Source organism: Scylla paramamosain, chromosome 34 (assembly GCF_035594125.1).
Source record: "Scylla paramamosain isolate STU-SP2022 chromosome 34, ASM3559412v1, whole genome shotgun sequence".
Classification (NCBI taxonomy): Eukaryota; Metazoa; Arthropoda; class Malacostraca; order Decapoda; family Portunidae; genus Scylla; species Scylla paramamosain.
Window position 1 is genome coordinate 4,177,501 of NC_087184.1, and position 21,437 is coordinate 4,198,937.

The 21,437-nt window shown below is 37.4% G+C and overlaps 1 protein-coding gene across 2 annotated transcripts in view; it reads right to left on the bottom strand.

Moving 5' to 3' along the window:
* Positions 1 to 21,437, bottom strand: part of LOC135090060 (uncharacterized) — a 90,952-nt gene extending 69,515 nt beyond the window's left edge. The window contains exon 1 of one of the 2 annotated variants that reach the window (XM_063986320.1): positions 21,236 to 21,437. The gene's annotated coding sequence lies outside the window, so the exon portion shown is untranslated. Of the gene's footprint in view, positions 1 to 13,446; positions 13,656 to 21,235 lie in introns of those variants that run through there. The other variant, XM_063986321.1, reaches the window with a different exon arrangement.

A 21,437-nucleotide genomic window follows, 5' to 3' on the forward strand; every position in this document is an offset into this window, starting at 1 on the left:
TGTTTGTCTATTGTTTAATTACTATCGGTCACGGGCACACCAAGGGCATTGTCTGTGTTTTAGCCAATTGTTTCCTCTCCCACCGTGTATTCGTGTGTTGATCTTTTCTTTCTCTTTCAAATTCCATAACTCTGCATTCCTGTTCATCTGTTTGTCTGGTGAATTATCAGTGACGGCCACACCAAGGGCATTTCCTGTCTTTTTTGCTAATTGTTTCCTCTTCCACCATGTGTTTGTGTGCTGACCTTCTGCTCTTTTCAAATTTCATAACTGTATTTCTTTATGTTGATCTCCATATCCCGTGTGAGACTCCAGTTAACAAGTCTGTCCAAGTCTCGCTGTAATGCTGCACAATCTCTCTCTCTCTCTCTCTCTCTCTCTCTCTCTCTCTCTCTCTCTCTCTCTCTCTCTCTCTCTCTCTCTCTCCTTACCAATGTGACATTACGCCCTCCAATTTGTTACACCAAGACTCCCCTCCTTGATTACGAGTACTACTGTCTGATAAATTCTCCGCTATTTGTTGTTGCATCACTTCCTTAAAGGTCGTTACTTGTTGCTGGTGCTCCTCCCTCCATATGTTCTGCTTCTCATCCACGACCTTCACATTTTCTTCACTTGCTTCAGTCTTACCTTCATGTTTACACAGCTTCTGCCTGAGGTCCTCAATACTTTCCCCTCAGACGTTCGTTCTCGGCTTTGCTTTTCGTTAGTTCACTCTCCACGGTTTCTATTCTCTTCACGATGGTTTTCACAGTCTTCTGAAGATCAATTGTCCTTCTTTGCAGTATAAACTCCATGCCCAACTCATCATCATTCTTAAATCCCGAGCATCCAGCATCAAGGGTGACGTCAGCAACACTGACAGGGGCAGTACTCACGACAGGAGGTAGTAATGGGTTTAAGCTTTCATCTCAAGTTCAGTTTTTGTGTATAGATAATTATTGCTACTGCTGCTGCTGCTGCTGCTACTGCTGCTACTACATACTGACACTAGAAGACTCGTGCGAAACAGGAAACCCAACAACATGAGGACACAGAGACAAGAGATAAGAATGTGCAGAAATACACCGTTGTCGAAGAAACATTGACTAGTTAGATACAAAGAGGGATGTGTAAACAAACAATATACATCAGGAAAAAACAAGACAGGCACTCAAACCAGCAAGACGCGCGGAGACAAGGATGTGCGGAAAGTTTTCAAAAAATGAATAAATTAATGAATGCCTAACCAAACCAGCCTGTACAAACAATATATCAAGAAAAAGAAAGAAAAAAAAAACATAAGCTTTAGAATAAAAGAAGCATAATAGGAAAAGATACACTGATAAACATAGACATTAACAATATTGAAACAAAATAAATAAATATCTGACCAGCAAGGTAATAAATAAATAAATAAATAAAAAATGCATACACACAGACAATAATAACAATACTAAAACCACAATTATCTGGCCAGCAAGGTGCAGCAACAAAGCAGATATCAGTGCCCTGTTGTGTGCGCATGTGGTGGTGGTGGTGGTGGTGGTGATAAGGCAAAGGACAGCATGATAAGATAAGCAGCTGAGAGGATGGTGGTGGTGGTGGTGGTGGTGGTGCAGGAAGTAGTGACGTGGAGCTGTCTTCGGGTGGGTAGTCTTCCTGTTCATGTCAGCCTGTCACCATCACTCACTATTGGAAACTTTGGGGCTGTGATGGTGCTTTGACTGAGTTTCTTCTCTCATAAGACTGATTTTAATACCACCATCCAGAATGCTTATTACACTAACACTAGAATCACAAAAACTGTCTAGAAATGTTAGTAACTCCTATATCTTGTATTCTAAAAGGTTTTGCTCTCAAAGGCTACAGGAATTATTAGTAGTGTTCTCATTGGTGTTTCTTTGTATCATTCAGAATGCTTCTTAAACTATCACTACAATCGTGAAAACAGTCAAGAATTGTTAATAACTCCCATATCTCGTATTCTGAAAGGCTTTCTTATCCCATAAGACTGTTTTGGAGAGCTTGAGATATTACTGGTCATTCTTAAGACTGTTTCTGTCATCCAGAATGCTTCTTAAACTATCACTAGAATGGCAAAAACACTAGAAATGTCATAGCTTCCATATCTCGTATTTTGAAAGGCTTTGTTCTCTCATAAGACTGTTCTGGAAAGCTGGAGATATTACTGGTGGGGTTCTCATGGGTATTTGTTCTTGTTACACTATCACCAGAGTCACAAAAACACTCAAGAAAAGACGAATGCCTTCCACATCCTGTATTTTGAAACACTTCTCTTATCAGGACTTTTTCATAAGCCACAGAGATGTCTACTCAGGTTTTTAATGATGTTTTTTTCCTAATGATAATCTAAAATCTGCGTTAAACTGTTAATATGCACAATCATTAAAGCACTAGACGAACCAATTCCATTATATTCTATTTTACTGAGGCTCTTAGTGTTTTTTCTTTCTACTGATAATCCAGGATCCGTTTTTTTTTCCTAATGATAATCTAAAATCTGCATTAAACTGTTAATATGCACAATCATTAAAGCACTAGATGAACCAATTCCATTTTTGTTTTATTCAAGCTGTTGGTGTTTTTTCTTTCTACTGATAATCCAGGATCCATGTTTAACTCTTACTACAATCATTAAAGCACTCGACAAACCAATAACTTTTACAACCCACATTTCAAAACACTTCACTCTTGCAGGGACTAATCCTTCATAGGCAACAGAGATGGTTATTCAGATTCTTTAGGGATTTCTTTATGATGCAAAATTGCAAAATTATGAAAACAATGAAAAAAAAAAAACATTCCTAATCTCCATTAATAATTAAGATATGACAAATGTGACAGCTGGTATAAAACTCTCTCTCTCTCTCTCTCTCTCTCTCTCTCTCTCTCTCTCTCTCTCTCTCTCTAAACCTTCCTTGAGGGATACAAAGTCTACCACAATCAAGAAGCAAAACAGTGAATACAGTAAACAATAGCAAAGAGCAGAGCCGAGACAACCCTGATTCCCTGCACCGTGAGTAAGACAAGAAGCAGGAAGCAGGGCAGGGAAGCACTTGCTCACACACAGGAGGCACAATGCAAACACACACAGCCTTGAGAAACGCTAACAGGCACAGCACCACCAACCAGATACATCCAGAACTTTGATAAAAATTATGACTCAGGGAAAGAAATAAGAATTAAAATATATATCTACCACCTAAACGTATAAATAAATCTCTTATCACATACAAAATTACCCAATGAAAAATAAAAAATAAATAAATAAAAAAAATAAATAAATAAAAATAAATAAATAAATAATAATAATAATAATAATAATAATAATAATAATAATAATAATAATAATAATAATGATAATAATAATAATAAATAAAACAAAATAAAGTAAATAAATAAATAAACAAATAAATAAATAATGAAATAAAAATAAATAAATAAATAAGTCTCTTATCCAATACAAAATTATATCATGAAAAAAAAAAATAATAATAATAAATAAAATAAAAATAAATACTTAAATAAATAAGTAAATTTCTTATCTCATGCCAGAAAAATAAACATATAAAATAAAAAACAACAAAAATAAATAAATAAACATAAATATATAAATATAAGTAAAAGCTAAAAAAAATATAAAAATATTCCATAAAAAATAATAATAAATAAAATTAATAAATAAACAAAATAAATAAAAGGCAAAAATTATGAAAAACACTGCATACAAAAAACGTTATAAATAAATAAATAAATAAATAAATAAATAAATAAATAAATAAACAAACAAATAAATAAATCAAATAAAAATAAAACCTCCCTACTAAAAAAAAAAAAAAAACCTATACAAGCCTTACAACAACACATCCCATTTACAAAACACTAAACAAACTTTTACACAGATATTCACATTTGCAGATGTTATTTCTCCACATTTTGTTTCATTTCTCACTCTTTTCTCTGTTCTCCACCACTGTCCAGCTTCTCGTCTCCTCACACACCAGCCGTGCACACCTGAACACAACACTGGGCGGCGTCACGGGACCTCGCTGTGTGCCAAGTTACTCATAGGAACATAGGATAACAAAGGAAGCTGCAAGAAGTCATCAGATCTACAGTGGCAGTCCCCGTATGAAACCCACCCACATGCTTCAAATCTATCATGCTCATACATAAATTTGTCTAATATTTTATAGCTTCCTAATGACTCAGCACTAACAACTTGATCACTGAGGCTATTCCATGTTGTATATCACTTGATTTGAGAACTAATTCCTTCCTATCTTTTTTTTTTTTTTTTTTTAATCTTTACCAAGCTTGTACATGTTATATTTTGTCCTATCATTATCCCCATTCACTGCTGCTTGGTACATCTTTCCTTAACCACTAACCACTCTGGGATATTTCTACATTCTACAGTCACCTCTAAATATTATACTGGCTAGAAATTGCAACATGTATTCCCTTTTCATTCCTTTCTTTTCTTTTTTTTTGTAGGTATAGATTTCATAGACTGTGGTGGTGGTGGTGGTGGTGGTGGTGGTGGTGGAGGAAGGACATCAGCATTAACTACTTTCTGTGTTAATGTGATGATGTATAGCATGTTTTATTCAGCGTCACAAAGTCTGTCAGGATAATCCAGTCAGTGGTGGCCACAGGGAGACGGTAACACTGCTGCAGACTGACTCTGACTCTCTCATTTGCTAATTGGTCTATGTCTTCCCAGCTTTGTTTTACTTTATTCCCACCAAAAACTTATTAAATTACAGGATACCAGATTAACTACATGATCCATTACCTTGTGACTAATGATTCTGGTGGAAATACAAACTGAGAGAGAGAGAGAGAGAGAGAGAGAGAGAGAGAGAGAGAGAGAGAGAGAGAGAGAGAGAGAGAGAGAGAGAGAGAGAGAGAGAGAGAGAGAGAGAGAGAGAGAGAGAGAGAGAGAGAGAGAGAGAGAGAGAGAGAGATATGCCACACAGTGAGAGCACCATTCATTAGAAATATTAATACATTCTCAGTCTTCAGCTGGCAAAACAACCATAAAAACTTCATTAACGACAGATATAAAACTTAACACCCCCACATAAACAAACACACAAGTACTTATTACCACCACCACTACCACCAACACCACCACCACCACCTGACACCAACACAAGTCAGGAGATTAGCTAATGAACAGAGCCAGCATCACCCAGCTATTGTCCTCACCACAGCTGTACAAGGCAGGGTGCAGAAGAGCAGAGGGGCAGAGGGAGGAGCTGGAGGAATGAGTGGGGCACCAGTGAGGGAGTGTCTGGGTATCTCTATCTTCAATCCCATGTTTATTTGCCTGGCTGGGGGAGACCTCCACCTAAATTTGAACCCTTATGCAACTGTTTGTGATGGTGCTTGGAGAACTGGAAGAGAGAGGAAGACAGAGAGAGTTAAGAATAGAAGAAAAGGAAAGAAAAAAAGGAGGAAGAAATTACAAAAAATAAATTAGAAAAGAGTGAAGATGACAAGAAAAATAGGAAAGTAAGTAAGAAAAGAACCCTCATGAGAGAGAGAGAGAGAGAGAGAGAGAGAGAGAGAGAGAGAGAGAGAGAGAGAGAGAGAGAGAGAGAGAGAGAGAGAGAGAGAGAGAGAGAGAGAGAGAGAGAGAGAGAGAGAGAGAGAGAGAGAGAGAGTAGAAGAAATGAAGAGAAAAACGAAAGGAATTACAAAAAAAGTGAAGAGGAAAACAAGAAAATGGGTAAGAGAAGACTCTAGAAATACAAAAAAAAATGATAAAGGAAAAGAAGAAAATACATTAAAGAAAAATGATACAGAAAAAAGAGGAAAATACAAAAACTGAAGGAAGATGATGAGGTAATGAAAGGGAAATAAGATAATTAGTTAAGAAAGAAAGGAAACAAGAGGAAAGAAAAGAAGGAAAGGAAAAATGAATAGATAAAATAAAAAGGATGAGGAAAAATATGAGAACAATACTAGAAACTGAAAGAAGATAAAGGAGAAATGACAAGAAGGAAAAGAGAAGCACAGGAAAAAAAATATATGAATTAAAGAAGATGAAGAGAAAGAGGAAAGAGAGGAAACAGAGGAATGCAGGTAAGAAAGAAAAGTCAATAAAATAAAAAGGAAAAGGAAAAGGAATGGCTGAAACAAAATAAAATGAAAAAAAGAGAAAATATTGGAAGAGAAGATCAGAAAAAGGAAGGTAAGAGTAGATGAGTTGAAAGGGAGAAGAAACAGAAGGGAGGAAACAAAAAGAAGGGGAAAAAAAGGGAGGGGAACGGACAGAAATTTAACAAATATGAAGATATGGAAAAAAAAAAGATAAGGGAGAAATGAGAAACAGAATAAATGAAGAAAAAATAAATAAAAGCCAAGAAAAGGAAGGAAGGAAGAAGAAGCAAAAGGAAAACAGAGATAAGAGAAAGAGGATAACTTATGAAAAAAAGAAGAGGAGAATACCAGATGAAATAAAAAAATATATATGTGAATGGAAATAGAAAGGGGAATGGAAGAGAAAAATAAAAGTGAGAGAGAGAGAGAGAGAGAGAGAGAGAGAGAGAGAGAGAGAGAGAGAGAGAGAGAGAGAGAGAGAGAGAGAGAGAGAGAGAGAGAGAGAGAGAGAGAGAGAGAGAGAGAGAGAGAGAGAGAGAGAGAGAGAGGCAAATGGACAGAAATTAAACAAAAATACATGAAAAGATATGAAAAATAAGAGGAAATGACAAAAAGAGGAACGAGAGAGAGAGAGAGAGAGAGAGAGAGAGAGAGAGAGAGAGAGAGAGAGAGAGAGAGAGAGAGAGAGAGAGAGAGAGAGAGAGAGAGAGAGAGAGAGAGAGAGAGGTGAAGAAAGAACTAGATCAAATAAATATCAAAGGAATATAAGCAACAGAGAGGAAAGCAACAAGTGGATAAGAGAAACTGAACACCTGAATATAAACATGTGTGGTTACCTGGCAGGAAACTATTTCAGAACTACCACTACTATTCCTTGCTGTTGCTGGACGTCTGCCTGAGGTTAAAATAATCCATAGCAGTGATGTTTTCCACCCTTATAGCTTCAAGGTACAGTAGGATCACTATTATTATTAGCTCTGTTATTCTTAGCACTGTCTCATTAAATATTTGGGTTATATATAAAACTTTCACAAGAGTCTAGAATTAATCACCAGCAGTAATGTTTTCTGCTTTTAGTTACAAGGTACAGCAGGATCACTATTATTATTAGCTTTGTTAGGTATTTTTAGCACTGAGTTATATATAAAACCTTCACATGAGATTAGACTTAACCCTTTCACTGGTACTTGGCACATCTTTCCTTTAATCACTAACCACTCTGTGATATCTTTTCTTGCTCTACAGCAACCTCTGAATATTGTGCTGGACAGAAATTACAAAACCTATTCTTTCTTATCACCTTTTTTGTAGATGGTTATAAATATTCCATACCTTGCTTTTAGTGCCGTGATTTGTTGCATACCGCAGTGAAAGGGTAAGCCAGCAGAGGTAATAATGATTTCACTCTAAAAGTTACAGTTGTACTAGATTGATTACTATTACTAGCCTTATTATTATTTTTAGCGGTCTCAATAAATATTTGTGTTGATAAAACTTCCATTTGAGTTTATCATTAACTAGAAGAAGCAATGTTTTCCCTCTCTAGCTCACAGACATTTAAACCAGTCACTATCACTGCCACAAATTCCACTAAATGGCTGGGCTATATCAAATTTATATATAACTTTAACATAAGCTCAAAGTACACACTGGTAGACTAAATTTATATATAACAAGCTCAAAATACACCACTGACAGCCTCAATAAATGTGTGTACCAGACATAAAAGGACTTCCACTACACATCAAAATGAACTACGAACACGCATATTTATAAGGTAATTTAGAATCATTATCATCAACACTTCCTTGCCAAAAATATAACTTCCATTCAACCTCACAACAAACTAAATATAAAACACTCACTCAACTTCAAAATAAACCAACAACACCTGTATTTATAAGGTAATTTAGAACCATTACCATTGATAGATATAAGACTTTTCATCACATCTCAAAATAAACTAGCAGAACCCCATACTTAAAAAAATAAAATAAAATAAAATAAAATAAAATAAAATAAAATAAATTAATTAATTAATAAAATAAAATAAAATTAAATAAATAAATAAATATTTAAGCCTTGCTAGATATAAGACATTCATCCCATCTCAAAAATAAACAAGCAGAACCCCATACTTCAAAAAAAGACAAACTAGAACCATCATCATCTAACACAACTAATATATATATATATATATATATATATATATATATATATATATATATATATATATATATATATATATATATATATATATATATATATATATATATATATATATATATAATACTTCCACAACAGCTCAAAATAAAGCAGAGACAAATCAGGAACCATTATCACTGACACAAACCTTGCTGAATATTTCAGCTTAATTTTGAACGTACAACTTAACACTTGAAATAAGTCAGTAGCACTTGCAGGCAAAACAGAAAAAAAGAAACGACAAAACAATGGGAATAAAAAAGGATGAAAATATAGGATAAAATAAAAGACAAAGAGAGGAAAACAAGAGAAACAGGAAGAGGAAGAGAGATTGTTATGTATTGAGAGAGAGAGAGAGAGAGAGAGAGAGAGAGAGAGAGAGAGAGAGAGAGAGAGAGAGAGAGAGAGAGAGAGAGAGAGAGAGAGAGAGAGAGAGAGAGAGAGAGAGAGAGAGAGGAGAGAGAGAGAGAGAGAGAGAGAGAGAGAGGTTAAGAAAAAAAGCAAAAATAGAGGAAATAAAAGGAATAAAATAACAGACAGAGAAAGAAACAAGAGAAAAGAGAAAGAGGAAGAAGAAATTAAGTAGAGAGAAGTTAAAGATGGAAGAGAGTGAGAGGGGAAAAATGCTAATAATAAAAAAAAAGAAAAAGATGAAGAATTCACGAAGCAAAAAAATTTTAAAAATCTATAAAAACTGAAGAGGAAAAGATAAGGAAAGCAAATAAGAGAGGATTACATAAGTGAGAAAAAGAGAAGGCAAAAAAGAGGAGAGATTAGGGTAAAGAGGATGACACAGTTGAGGAAGAGAGAGATGAGGAGCAAGAAAAAACAAGGAAGACATAGATGAATGAGAAGGGTGGAGCAAAAACTAGGAGGAGGAGGAGGAGGAGGGAAATAAAGAACAGACAAGGGAGGTGAGGTAGGAAGGTATGGAATGTGAGGAGGAATTAGAAGAAATAAGGAGAGGAGAGGAGAGGAGAGGAGAGGAGAGGAGAGGAGAGGAGGAGGAGAGGAGGAGGAGGAGGAGGAGGAGAAAAATAAAATACAGAAGAGAAAGAAAACCAAGAGGAAAAGAAAGAGGAGGACGAGGATGAGGATGAGGAGGAGGAGAAAAAATACAGAAGAGAGAAAGAGAGAAGTGAGATAAGGAGGGATGGAATGGGAGGTGAGGAGGAGGCACTCAAGACAATAAACAGAGGGAGTGTTAAGACAAGGCACACACACACACACACACACACACACACACACACACACACACACACACACACACACACACACACACACACACACACACACACAGAGAACCCGTGAGTCACAATTAGTCAACAAGATCCCCACTAAGGAATGGATGCAGGAAAACACAAGCACTGACTTCCACAACACAACACAACACTGCAACACTACATCCTTCTCTGAGTCCTCCTGGTGTTATGTTGGGTGTTGGGTGTTTCTTTCAGGTGTTTATTTACAAGTACTGGCTCCACACTCACCAACACTCTTGTCTATGGTAAGAAAGTATGGGAAGCTGCAGGAAGCCATCAGGCCTACACGTGGTAGTCCCTGTACAAAACACACCTGCCTATTTCCACCTATCATCTTCATCCATGCTATGATGAAATGGTACACAGATCGGCTTGGTGCAGTGACTGTCAAGATTAACTTTGTGCTATGTGGTGTTGTGCTATGTTGCGCTGTGTTGTGGGGCCCTGACAACACATCCTGATCATCACCTGTCTCTGTCCCCTCAACACTTGGAATACTGCAGCAACACAAGGGCAGGTCAGGGTAGCACACACACACACACTCCACTTGTATTCTAGTCTCTGTAGCACAGCCTATGCACCAAATACTTATTAGAAGTGAAGAAAAGTACATGTTTATAAATCTCTCTCTCTCTCTCTCTCTCTCTCTCTCTCTCTCTCTCTCTCTCTCTCTCTCTCTCTCTGTAAGAGGGATGCTGGCCAAGGGTAATAAAAAGGCCCAATGAAATGTATCTTAATGGCAACAAATATTTACTGGATACATCATATGATCTTGAAAGTGTAAACAAACCATATCTCATACAAACACTTGAACTTTTTTGCATTCTTTCTCTTTACTCTATACTCTGGCCATTGGCAATACTGAGCAGGGAACCCATTCACCCATGTCTGTTTCTCCTATGCTCCCTGAGTGGTGACACCTCTTCACCCCTGTCTGTTTCTCCTATGCTCCCCAGGTGGTAATAGAGATTCACAGGTAAGGTTTGTCACCATAATCATGGTGGAATAGGATGCAGACAGTGGTGATGAGAAGTGACACTCAGGAACTGCCTTAAAAAGCACTCGTTCACTCAGCAGTCATACCTGTAACCTCTATCAGTGTCATGCTACTGAAAAAGAGGCTATTTCAAGGAACATACCTATATACTTCTCACTTCTATCATACCCACAAAGAGTCTGCCTCATAGGACATGCTGTTTCTACCCTCCATCAAGGTCGTCTCAAAAAAAAAAGAAAAAGAAAAAAAAAAAAGCTGTTTGAAAGGACCCATTATGCTTCTAATCTCTACCAGTGTTAAGCTATGCAAAAAAAATAGGTTGTTTCAAAGCACATATACATGCTTGTAACCCCCGTCTTTGTCAAACTATGTTAAAAGAGAGAATTTCAAAGGGCATGTATGCTTGTAACCCCTGTCAAACTGCAAAAAGACACTGTATCAAAGGACATGCATGCTTGTAACCCCTGTCAAACTGCAAAAAGACACTGTATCAAAGGACATGCATGCTTGTAACCCCTGTCAAACTATGCAAAAAAGACACTGTATCAAAGGACATGTATGCTTGTAACCCTTTCAAACTATGCAAAAAGACACTGTATCAAAGGACATGCATGCTTGTAACCCCTGTCAAACTGCAAAAAGACACTGTATCAAAGGTCATGTATGCTTGTAACCCCTATGCAAAAAGACACTAATTCAAAGGACACACATTCTTCTAACCCATCAAACTACACAAGACACTGTTTCAAAGGTTATATGTATATTCTTCTAATGCATCAAACTACCAATAAAGACACAGTTTTAAAGGACACATCAAACACACAGACTTCACCAGATGGCATGGTGTTAACTCAGCTGGACCAACACTGAATGAAGGACTGACTCTCTCTCTCTCTCTCTCTCTTCTGGACAGAATTTTAATTGTGAGTTTATTATGCTATTTTTATTGTTTTATTTCTTTTATAATCTTTAAGTATTTAATATTTAGAAAGTTTGTCAATAAATAATAACAATCTCTCTCTCTCTCTCTCTCTCTCTCTCTCTCTCTCTCTCTCTCTCTCTCTCTCTCTCTCCATAATACTTTCAGCAATATTACTTACTAGGAATAATCCCACTTTTATCCTGAGAATTACTAAGATTATAAATGTAGTGGCCATTACAGGTGGGACTGAAGCAAACTATCTTATTTACCTTTACTATCAATGAGAAAAATTTGCTCAGAAAAAATAAAATAAAGAAAAATGCATTTGAACAAAATTTACTTCACACTGAGAGGTTCTGAAGTAACACCATCAATTTATAAGACACACAGAACACCTCTCATAAATCCCACACCAAGAGCAGTGAGTGATTTATTTTTTACTTTTCTTTATTGCTAATGTGAAAATTTTGCTCTGAATATAAATTTTAAGGATATGAATTGCATGCTTAAACAAACTAGATTCTTTTCCTGAGGTTCAGATCTGTGTTTAAAGCTTCAATTTTGTGATCAGAGGTTCAATTTCATGTTCATATTTTCAAATTTGTCTTTATAGGTTGAATTTAGTGTTCAGTGGTTCAAATTACTGTCCACAGGTTCAAATTTGTGTTCAGAGGTTCAGTTTTTTTGTTCAGAGGTTCAAATTTGTGTTCAGAGGTTCAGTTTTTTTGTTCAGAGGTTCAAATTTGTGTTCAGAGGTTCTAATTTGTGTTAACAGGTTCAGATTTGTGTTCACAAGTTAAATTTTGTGTTCACAGGTTAAATTTTGTGTTCAGTGGTTCAATTTTTGGGTTCAGAGGTTCCAATTAGCATTCAGAGGTTCAATTTTGTGTTCACAGGCTCAATTTTGTGCTTAGAGGTTCTACAGTAACAACATAATTTTGTAAGACCCCCTCATTTTTCGTTAGTGGTAGAAATAAAGGTTCAGATGTTCAAATGTTCTCAACCACACCAGGAGTGCACCCCAGCTCCGCCTGAGTCACCTCCACCACCACCACCACCACCACTACACTTCCTGACACACCCACACTAGGTATCCATTTCATGCTGGGCTGTGGGCACCTTCCTGTTGTTGTTGTTGAGTCACTAAACCTTTCACTGCTTGACAAATGTTTTCTTCAACTAACCAACTAACTGCCACTTGGTACACCTTTCCCTAATTTACCAATCACTCAGACATCTTTACTTGTTCTACAGCCACATTCAATCTCTGAACTGGGGAGAGAAACTGTAAAATGTATTCTTTTCATTGCTAACTTTCTGGTGCTACTGATTATTTAGTGTCACAGTGAATACAACTTTTTTAGAGGCACTTTTTCCTGTAATATTTCTGTAGTGAAAAAAAAAAAAATAATAAATGAAATAAATAAATAAAAAAAAAAAATTACCCTTCTATTCTCCCTGGTTTTCTCTCCTGTGTCTTCAAGCAACAATTTCTACAGTGCTGTGAGAGTTTGCAAGAGATGCTCAAGGCAGTAAAAGGGTCGTGCTCCCTGTATTGCTATTATTTCTTCTTCTTCTTCTTCTTTTCCTTTTCACTGTGTAGTATGTATGTTTGTTTATTGAGGGACTTGTCTTGGCTCTATATCAATAGTGGGATTCTTGTTTTTTTTTTTTCCTCTCTCTTTTGATGTCCTTTTTTGTAAGTTTTACTAATGATGATGATGATGATATTATAATAATAATAATAATAATAATAATAATAATAATAATAATAATAATAATAATAATAATAAGAAGAAGAAGAAGAAGAAGAAGAAAAATGAAGGAGGAGGAGTAGAAGAGGAAGAAGAAAATAGGAGAAAAAAAAAAAAAAAAAAAAAAAAAAAAAGCAAAACAGCAAAACAACAACAACAACAACAACAACAACATGAGCAGTTGTCACCTACCAGAGGGTTCAGCTTGGTCTGCCTGCCGGCCACCACTGCCTCACCAGCACTTGGACACCAACACACACACACACACACACACACACACACACACACACACACACACACTGATAACTTTGCTTCAAGGGCTGGTGATTCACGACTTGCAAACACTCAATCCACGGGTCTTTTACAAGTTGTATGTAGAATAATTCTGTCCCTGTTCTGATGAATGTGAAATCTGTACAAGAATAAAGATGTTGACGTGTGGAGGATACTGAAAAAAAATTTACTACTATATGGAGAAATCTCAAAAATTTTACATTGATGGTGATTAATTTGCTTTTTTGCTGTTTTTTTTTTAGTGGGGTGTAAGTTGTTCGTAAAGAATATTCAATACTGAAGAATACTGAAAATAAGTAAATAAACAGAAAAATATAGAAATGTAATGTTTGATGATCTTATGACATTCTTATTTATTTTTATGAAATGTAAGTTTTTTGTAAGGAAAACCAAAAAAATAAAAGGAAATATCTATAAGAAACTAAGACTGATGTCACTTTTTTTCTGGTGGAATCTAAATAGTCTGCAAATCTCCTTTCACCTCAAGCGCCTCCACACACCAACCGTCCACACACACAGGAACACACACTGCGAGGGGCACTGGCGGTGGTGAAGCCTCAGAACACCTGCTGCCTCACCATCACCACCACCACCACCACCACCACCACCACCAGACTTCCCTGGCTTCCTTCCCCAACAAAGCAATGTTCAACACACTCCTTTCACCTCGACACCTTCACTGTTTTGTTACGTGGCACAATGTCAAGATTTACTCTGACACACTCCATCTTCTAGCTATACTCAAAATTACTTGCCTTTTAACCTTATTTGAAAACCCACCATCTTTTAGCTATATTTGAAAACACACCATTTTTCCAGCTATATTTGAAAACCCACCATCTTCTAGCTATAATTGAAAACCCACCATCTTCTAGCTATATTTGAAAACACTCATCTTCTAGCTATATTTGAAAACACATAATTTTTCTAGCTATATTTGAAAACACACTATCTTCTAGCTATATTTGAAAGTGCTAAACACTGATATTCTAGCCATATCTGAACACACTCCATCTTTTAGCTATATTAAAAACAAATCATCTTCTAACCATACTTGAACACACATGCAATGACACATACCATCTTCCAGCCATATTTAAAAGGACCTCATCTTCTCCCAACCATAGCCTACCTGGAAGCACTGCCCATCTTCTCCTAATTGTCAATATTCACACAGCCACTATCTGTTTTCTCTTCATTACATCATGGACAAAACTTCACTCTCTGATAAGCAACTTATCTCTTACTCATCATCAGTATCTCTCGCATTTAAAGCCACAAATATTTTACAAATAGATGCACATATATAAAGCATATAATGGTAGATGAGTGAAATAGACTCAGTAATCCAGTTGTCAATGCCAAGTCAGCTTTAAGAGATTATGGCAGCAGGTAACAGGTGGAAATGGGTACTAGGTATGTTTCATGAAGGGACTGCTTCTTGCTGCTTTCCTTATTTTCTGATGCTCTTATATATTTCAGTTAATATTATTTAAAGTCTTTCCTCTGATCAGTGTTGTTCTTAATATCCATATACACATTTTTCTAGTCTCTCATGAATCCTTTTTGACCTGAGAGCAGCACTCTGTCTATATCTAACATGCTGCAGTGGCAGTTACTGGGATTTTCAATGGTGTTTTCATAATTCTAGGGATAGTCAAGCAAGTATTCTGCATCAGCAAAGAGGAAAACACCCACAGGAACCTTTCTTGGTAGGTTCACAGCCTGTCAGTTTACATCAGCCTCTTCCAGCAGGTTCAGTGTTTCACATTACAGGATTCACAAGTGTATTTCAGGAACCCAGCACAGTTCAAAAGTAGTCACTGTGACCTTGCTGAGTGTGTCTTTGAGGGTTCAGAGGATTTAAATATTTGCTGTAGCTGTCTATGTGATTGTCTGTACCTCCTCTGTGTCCAGCTCTTGTAGTGTACCTTATGTTTTAAGGTCAAACTTTTAATTCTTGTTCCCTTCCTATTATATCTTTGATTCTGTCTTGGCTGATTTGATTCTAGTCCATATTGGGTGAAAATTTCATTCTAGGATATTGTATTTATGAATCTTGCTTTCTTCCACTATAGGTACATCAGTAGACACGAACAAGGTGTCATGTACACTGCACTACATTCCTTCCCTAACTGGTGCATAGCCAGGGTAAACAGGATGCATGACACACTGAACCACTTCTCCACTGGCTGAACTGCAGTTTTTTTTTTTTTTTTTTTTTTTTAGTGTAGGATAGATGCCAAGGGAGAGAGGGGAAAAAAAAAAAAAAAACACTGAGATGCTGGTCCCCAAATAGGGTTCAAAGCGGAGGTCAAAAATTGAAGGACAAGTGTCTTGAAACCTCCCTCTTAGAGGAGTTTATGAAGGTAGAAATACAGAAGTAGGAAGGGAGTTCCACAATTTATCAGAGAAAGGGATGAATGACTGAGAATAAAGGTTAGCTCTTGCATTAGAGAGGTGAACAGAATAGGGGCAAAAGAAAGAAGAAGGTCTTGTGCAGCAAGGTCGTGGGAGGAGGGGAGGCATGCAGTCAGCATGAAAATAGTGGTAGAAGATAGCTAGAGATGCAACATTACAGTGATGAGAAAGAGGCTGAAGACAGTCTGAGGAGAGGAGTTGATGAGACGAAAAGCTTTTGATTCCACCCAGTCTAAAACAGTGCTATGAGTGGAACCTCTCTGACATGTAAAGCATACTCCATACGTGGACAGATAAAGCCCTTGTACAGAGTTAGCAGCTGGAAGGGTGAGAAAAACTGGTGGAGACTTCTGAGAATGCATAACTTCATGGAAGCTGTTTTAGCTAGAGATGAGATGTGAAGCTTCCAATTTACATTATAAGTAAAGGACAGACTGAGGATGTTCAGTGTAGAAGAGGTGGACAGTTGAGTGCCACTGAAGAAGATTGGATAGTTGTGCGGGAGGTTGTGTTGAGTTGAGAGATGGAGGAACTGAGTTTTTGAGGCACTGAACAATACTAAGTGTAAGTGTGAAGACTCTTGATTGTCTCAGTCCATTGGCTACTTGATATTCTGGTATGTTTCTCATGGGATCCTGTCAAAAAGTTTTCCTAAATCTAAACACAGCAACTTATTTGTGTTCCATTTCTAAATTTTCTATCATCATTTTCAGAGCAAATGGACCCAACTGTGACCACAGCAGGGATGAACAGGAGCGGCGACAACACACTACCCTGCCTCACTGCACATCATACACTGCACCACTTCTCTTCTCCTGCTGGCTGAACTGCAGCAGTGTTGGAAGTATGTGGGCTCGTGGTTCTCATAATTTTGGATAATTCTTTTGACTACTCTTTGGGGACTGGCATCATCAGTGGGTCTTTTTTCACCTTGGCTGAAGACTGTAAAAAGCTTTCACTGGATGTAATGGGACTATTTATTCATGTTTCACTCCTAAGCTCTCTGACACTTTCACAACAAAAGAATCCAACTAAGTAAACTCTGGCATTCCCTGCCTGCTTCTGCATTTCCTCCTTCCTATGGCCTGAACTCTTTCAAGATGGAGGTTTCAAGACATCATTCAGTATTCAATTATCATTTCCAACTTCTTTTTTTTGGGACTGGCACTTCAGTGGTCCTTTTTTCTTCTACATTTTTCTTCCCCTTGGCCAATGCCCCCTTTTACACACACACACACACAAAAAAAAATAAATAAATAAATAAATAAATAAATAAATAAATAAATAAATAAATAAATAAATAAATAAAAAAAAAAATCACAGTAGCCTTTGAAAACAATACTTGTGTGTTTTGAAGCCTTTCAAAACACAGGCTCAGATTCTGGTACAAGGTGAACCACACACCTCAACTTGCTCTTCATCACAAACTTTAATTCTAAGAGGGGACATTATTACAAGACCATTCCACTTCAATCTTTGGCTGCATGGATTGTAAGGAAACTACTCACAAACTGCAGTGTCAACATGGACCACTCATGGCACTTCCCTGGACCACTTAGGGCTGCCTCCTGAACTGCCTCTTTAGGGACTGGCACCTTTAGTGGCCTTTTTAGGGGTCACTAGATCCTGTTGCCTTTGGCCTGACCCTTCTTACATATAAATAAACAAATAAACAAAATAAAGATAAAATAAATAAATAAATACATAAATGAAACCTTTACATACACCAAAGTGATTGTTACGACTATTTGCATGACACCACTTTTCCTTCAGCATCCTGACAGGGGTCTGATAACTCACATCCTCTTCACATCACCACTGTCACTATTCCATGACACTCTTACCTTTCCTCTCTGGTCTCATTTTCCTTTGTTTGGTTGCATACATTAGATTACGTTACTTGCAAGATGTCACCTTTCCTTCAGTGTCCTGACAAAGATCTGATAACTAAGCACCCTCCTTCCATTATCATTATCACCCTTCCTTTTTCATAATGGATCCTTTTCCTCTCGGTTACATGAATTTATCAGGGGATATTTCAAAACTACAGGCATTACAATAATGTAATGGAGATAAGTTACAGCTGACAGAGGCATCTTTTGTGAGGTTGGTTTGTCTCATGGCAAGAAGAAACATACAGCCAACATCAACACAAACTGCAAATCTCAAACTATGGTATTTCAAAACTCAAGACATTACAGTAAGATAATGAAGTAAAGTTAGAGGACTGAGGCATCTTTTGAGGCTGATTTACATCACAGCAGGTCACAAAAAGGAATAAACACACAAAGTCAACACCAACACAAACTGCTAACTCTCAAACCAAGTGCTTGTCTCCTCCAGCTCAAAGCCCCCAAAGACTGCAGGTGCCGTAATGGTATTTTGTACATTATAATGGACATGATTTGGTGTACCATACTGTATAATTATATGCATTACATTCCCTTTCCACCAGGGTCTGACAAGGCTAAGAGTGTGAATGATGTGTGTATGAGTGTGTGGTGCTTTGTCTGGGCCATCCTTTATGGGTAGATAAATAGACATAGACAGATATACATCACCACAACAGGTCAGGGCATGACTGTATCCCATATTCTTAACATTTTACTGAAAAAAGGACTATTTTCAAAGGCCAGTGAGTTAATTTATTGGATTCTTATGAGTCTTAAGAGTTGCCTTTCCTACTAATGATACATAATCCTTGTTGAACTGGTGTTACAGTCACAGCCACAGGAGCTGAAGGTTACATCACCATACTTTGCCAATCTACCCCTCAACACAGCATCCCAAACAATGCATGCAGTGTGACATAGGAACAGGTACATATCATTACTTAATAATACATACAGGCAGCAATGGCAAGTAAGTATCACTAAACAGAATCAACTTTAAAGTCTATATAATAAATGCTATGACAGGTCTGTATAGGTATATTATTGATACTGTACTGTACTGATATGACAGATAAGCACAGTTTCAAACACAGTGTTGGTGAGTGGGTTGCCAGAGTACAATAATGCAGCCTTCAGTTCTTATGACTGTGACTAAAGAATCACACATTCTTGAAAATCTCAATAGCTTCCACTAGATGATGTTTTGTGTGTAGCAGAGACAAAATTCCAAATGTCTGGCTAACAGAGGCAGTATGACATGTCACTCCTGTGCTAACACTGTTTTTGCTATTACTGGCCTTCTGTTATGTGGGTGTTATGGTACAGAAAGCAGATTAGTATGTTTATACTATAGTGAAGTCCACATGCTGAGAATATATTTTTACATTACTTAATATAATGACTAGCTGTTATTGTGGTAAAGAGGATTTTCTTCTTTGTGTTATCAATATATTTAATTGTTTTCCTGGTTAATGCATTGAATAAAGCCTGCAAGCTGGCATCAAGTCCATCAGCCTCATCACAGCCAGCCTTGTGCAGTGTTGTGGCTGACAGGTGTGGCAAAGAGCACACCAACACTACTGAAAGGTGACTGACAAGTAAGACAACTGTCAATATGGACATGCAGTTTATTTTTTTTTTGTTTCTTTGTTTCCCACACATTATCAACTTGGAGTGTTCATGAAATCCAATTTTAACCCACAGAATTAATGCACTCCAAGTATTATCATGCATGCCTGTGCTTCACACCTTTCTTTTTTTTTATTTTTTATAAAGTCAATTTATCTCAGCCCAAATCTAAGTGAGGATAATAATGTACCTTTCAGAAATCTCAAGGTTCATTAAATGGCATTTCTTCTCATTGTGCTGGGTGAACACAGCTATATTGTCACTAAATATTCTCTCTCTCTCTCTTACAATGAGAAAATGAGAAAGAAGTGAATAGAGACAAGGAAATTCCACTCATATGTGAAGAGTGCTGTGATACATCACAGGCAAATAACAACAGAAAAAGTACAGAGCCAAATGTGAGGCAGCATCAGCTGTCATATCATCCAGATGTATGGCAACATCACAGGAGACCAAGCCTCCTGCCGTACACTTGAGTGCAGATGGGAGAAGGGGTGTTATGTACATACAACAGTAACACCTGACATTTACAAACACAGGTGTCATAAACGTATACTGTCTCGTGTTAATGATGCATCAGGTAAAGACGGCAAAATTAAGAAACAGATCACTGTACAAATTAATAACTGTCAGATTTAAATACTGTTTGTCAAATTAGCAACAGGTTTAAGGCAAAATCAAAAACAATTTGACAGTAGCTAACTAAATGTCACCTAAAAGAAAATAAATAAACAAAAAAAAACTGTCATTCATAAAACACACAACCAAGTGAACCATCAATTATTCTTTATCTCATTTATCATCCTTGGCCAGCCTCCCTCACACATCACTAGACAAGAGAAAACACACACACACACACACACACACACACACACACACACACACACACACACACACACACACACACACACACACACACACTACAAGGAACACTCTCCAAAACACACACACACATAAGCAGCCTTAGTGTTCAAACAGCTCCCATAGCACCTCACCTGGCTGGCTGGAAAGTGAAAGTACCCAGAGGAGAGGGCAGCCAGCCAGCCAGCCAGCTCAAGTACCCAGCAGCTCCCCAGTCCTTTACTTCAAACGCTCACAGAACCACAATGTACACTAATCCATATTCAATCAATGCAGTATAATATAACATAATGCATAACTATTTTGTATTTCCATGTCCCATAACAAAACTGATCAATGGATGTGTGTTCAAGAAATGTATTGTTATATTCACTACTGTACTTATCTATTTATTTTTACTGTGTGTGTGTGTGTGAGAGAGAGAGAGAGAGAGAGAGAGAGAGAGAGAGAGAGAGAGAGAGAGAGAGAGAGAGAGAGAGAGAGAGAGAGAGAGAGAGAGAGTCACAGCAAGATTAGCTAACATCAGAAAGGAAGGAAGAAAGGATGAGAGAGAGAGAGAGAGAGAGAGAGAGAGAGAGAGAGAGAGAGAGAGAGAGAGAGAGAGAGAGAGAGAGAGAGAGAGAGAGAGAGAGAGATAGCAAATATTCCAGACACACACCTCCACTTCCATATACTCTCAAATATCACCCACTACACCACTCCTGTCCCTAAACTCATCCTTAAAGAACCTTCACTAAACCCGAGCTGATCTTAAAATCCCCTTAAGCGTGCCTGAGAGAGCTCCTGCAAGCCCCTGGACCGGTAGAAAGTAAAATGTTGAGCAGTTGTTTTTGGTGAAGGAGGAGGAGGGGGACCAGAAGGGGCCCTCTTCCTTCAGTACTTACCCTCTTTCTGATGCTATTTAGCAGGTTATCCTCACGTGACGGGTGTCCTGTGATGGTTCATTGGTATATCCATTGATCTTCACCTCCCACGGGCCATTGTGAGGCTGAAATCCGTGGAAAATAGGATAAAAACACGTCAGGGTCTGCCTAGGAACACAAATATGGCCACTGTGATAAGAGCGAGGCGAGGACTGAGTGAGCC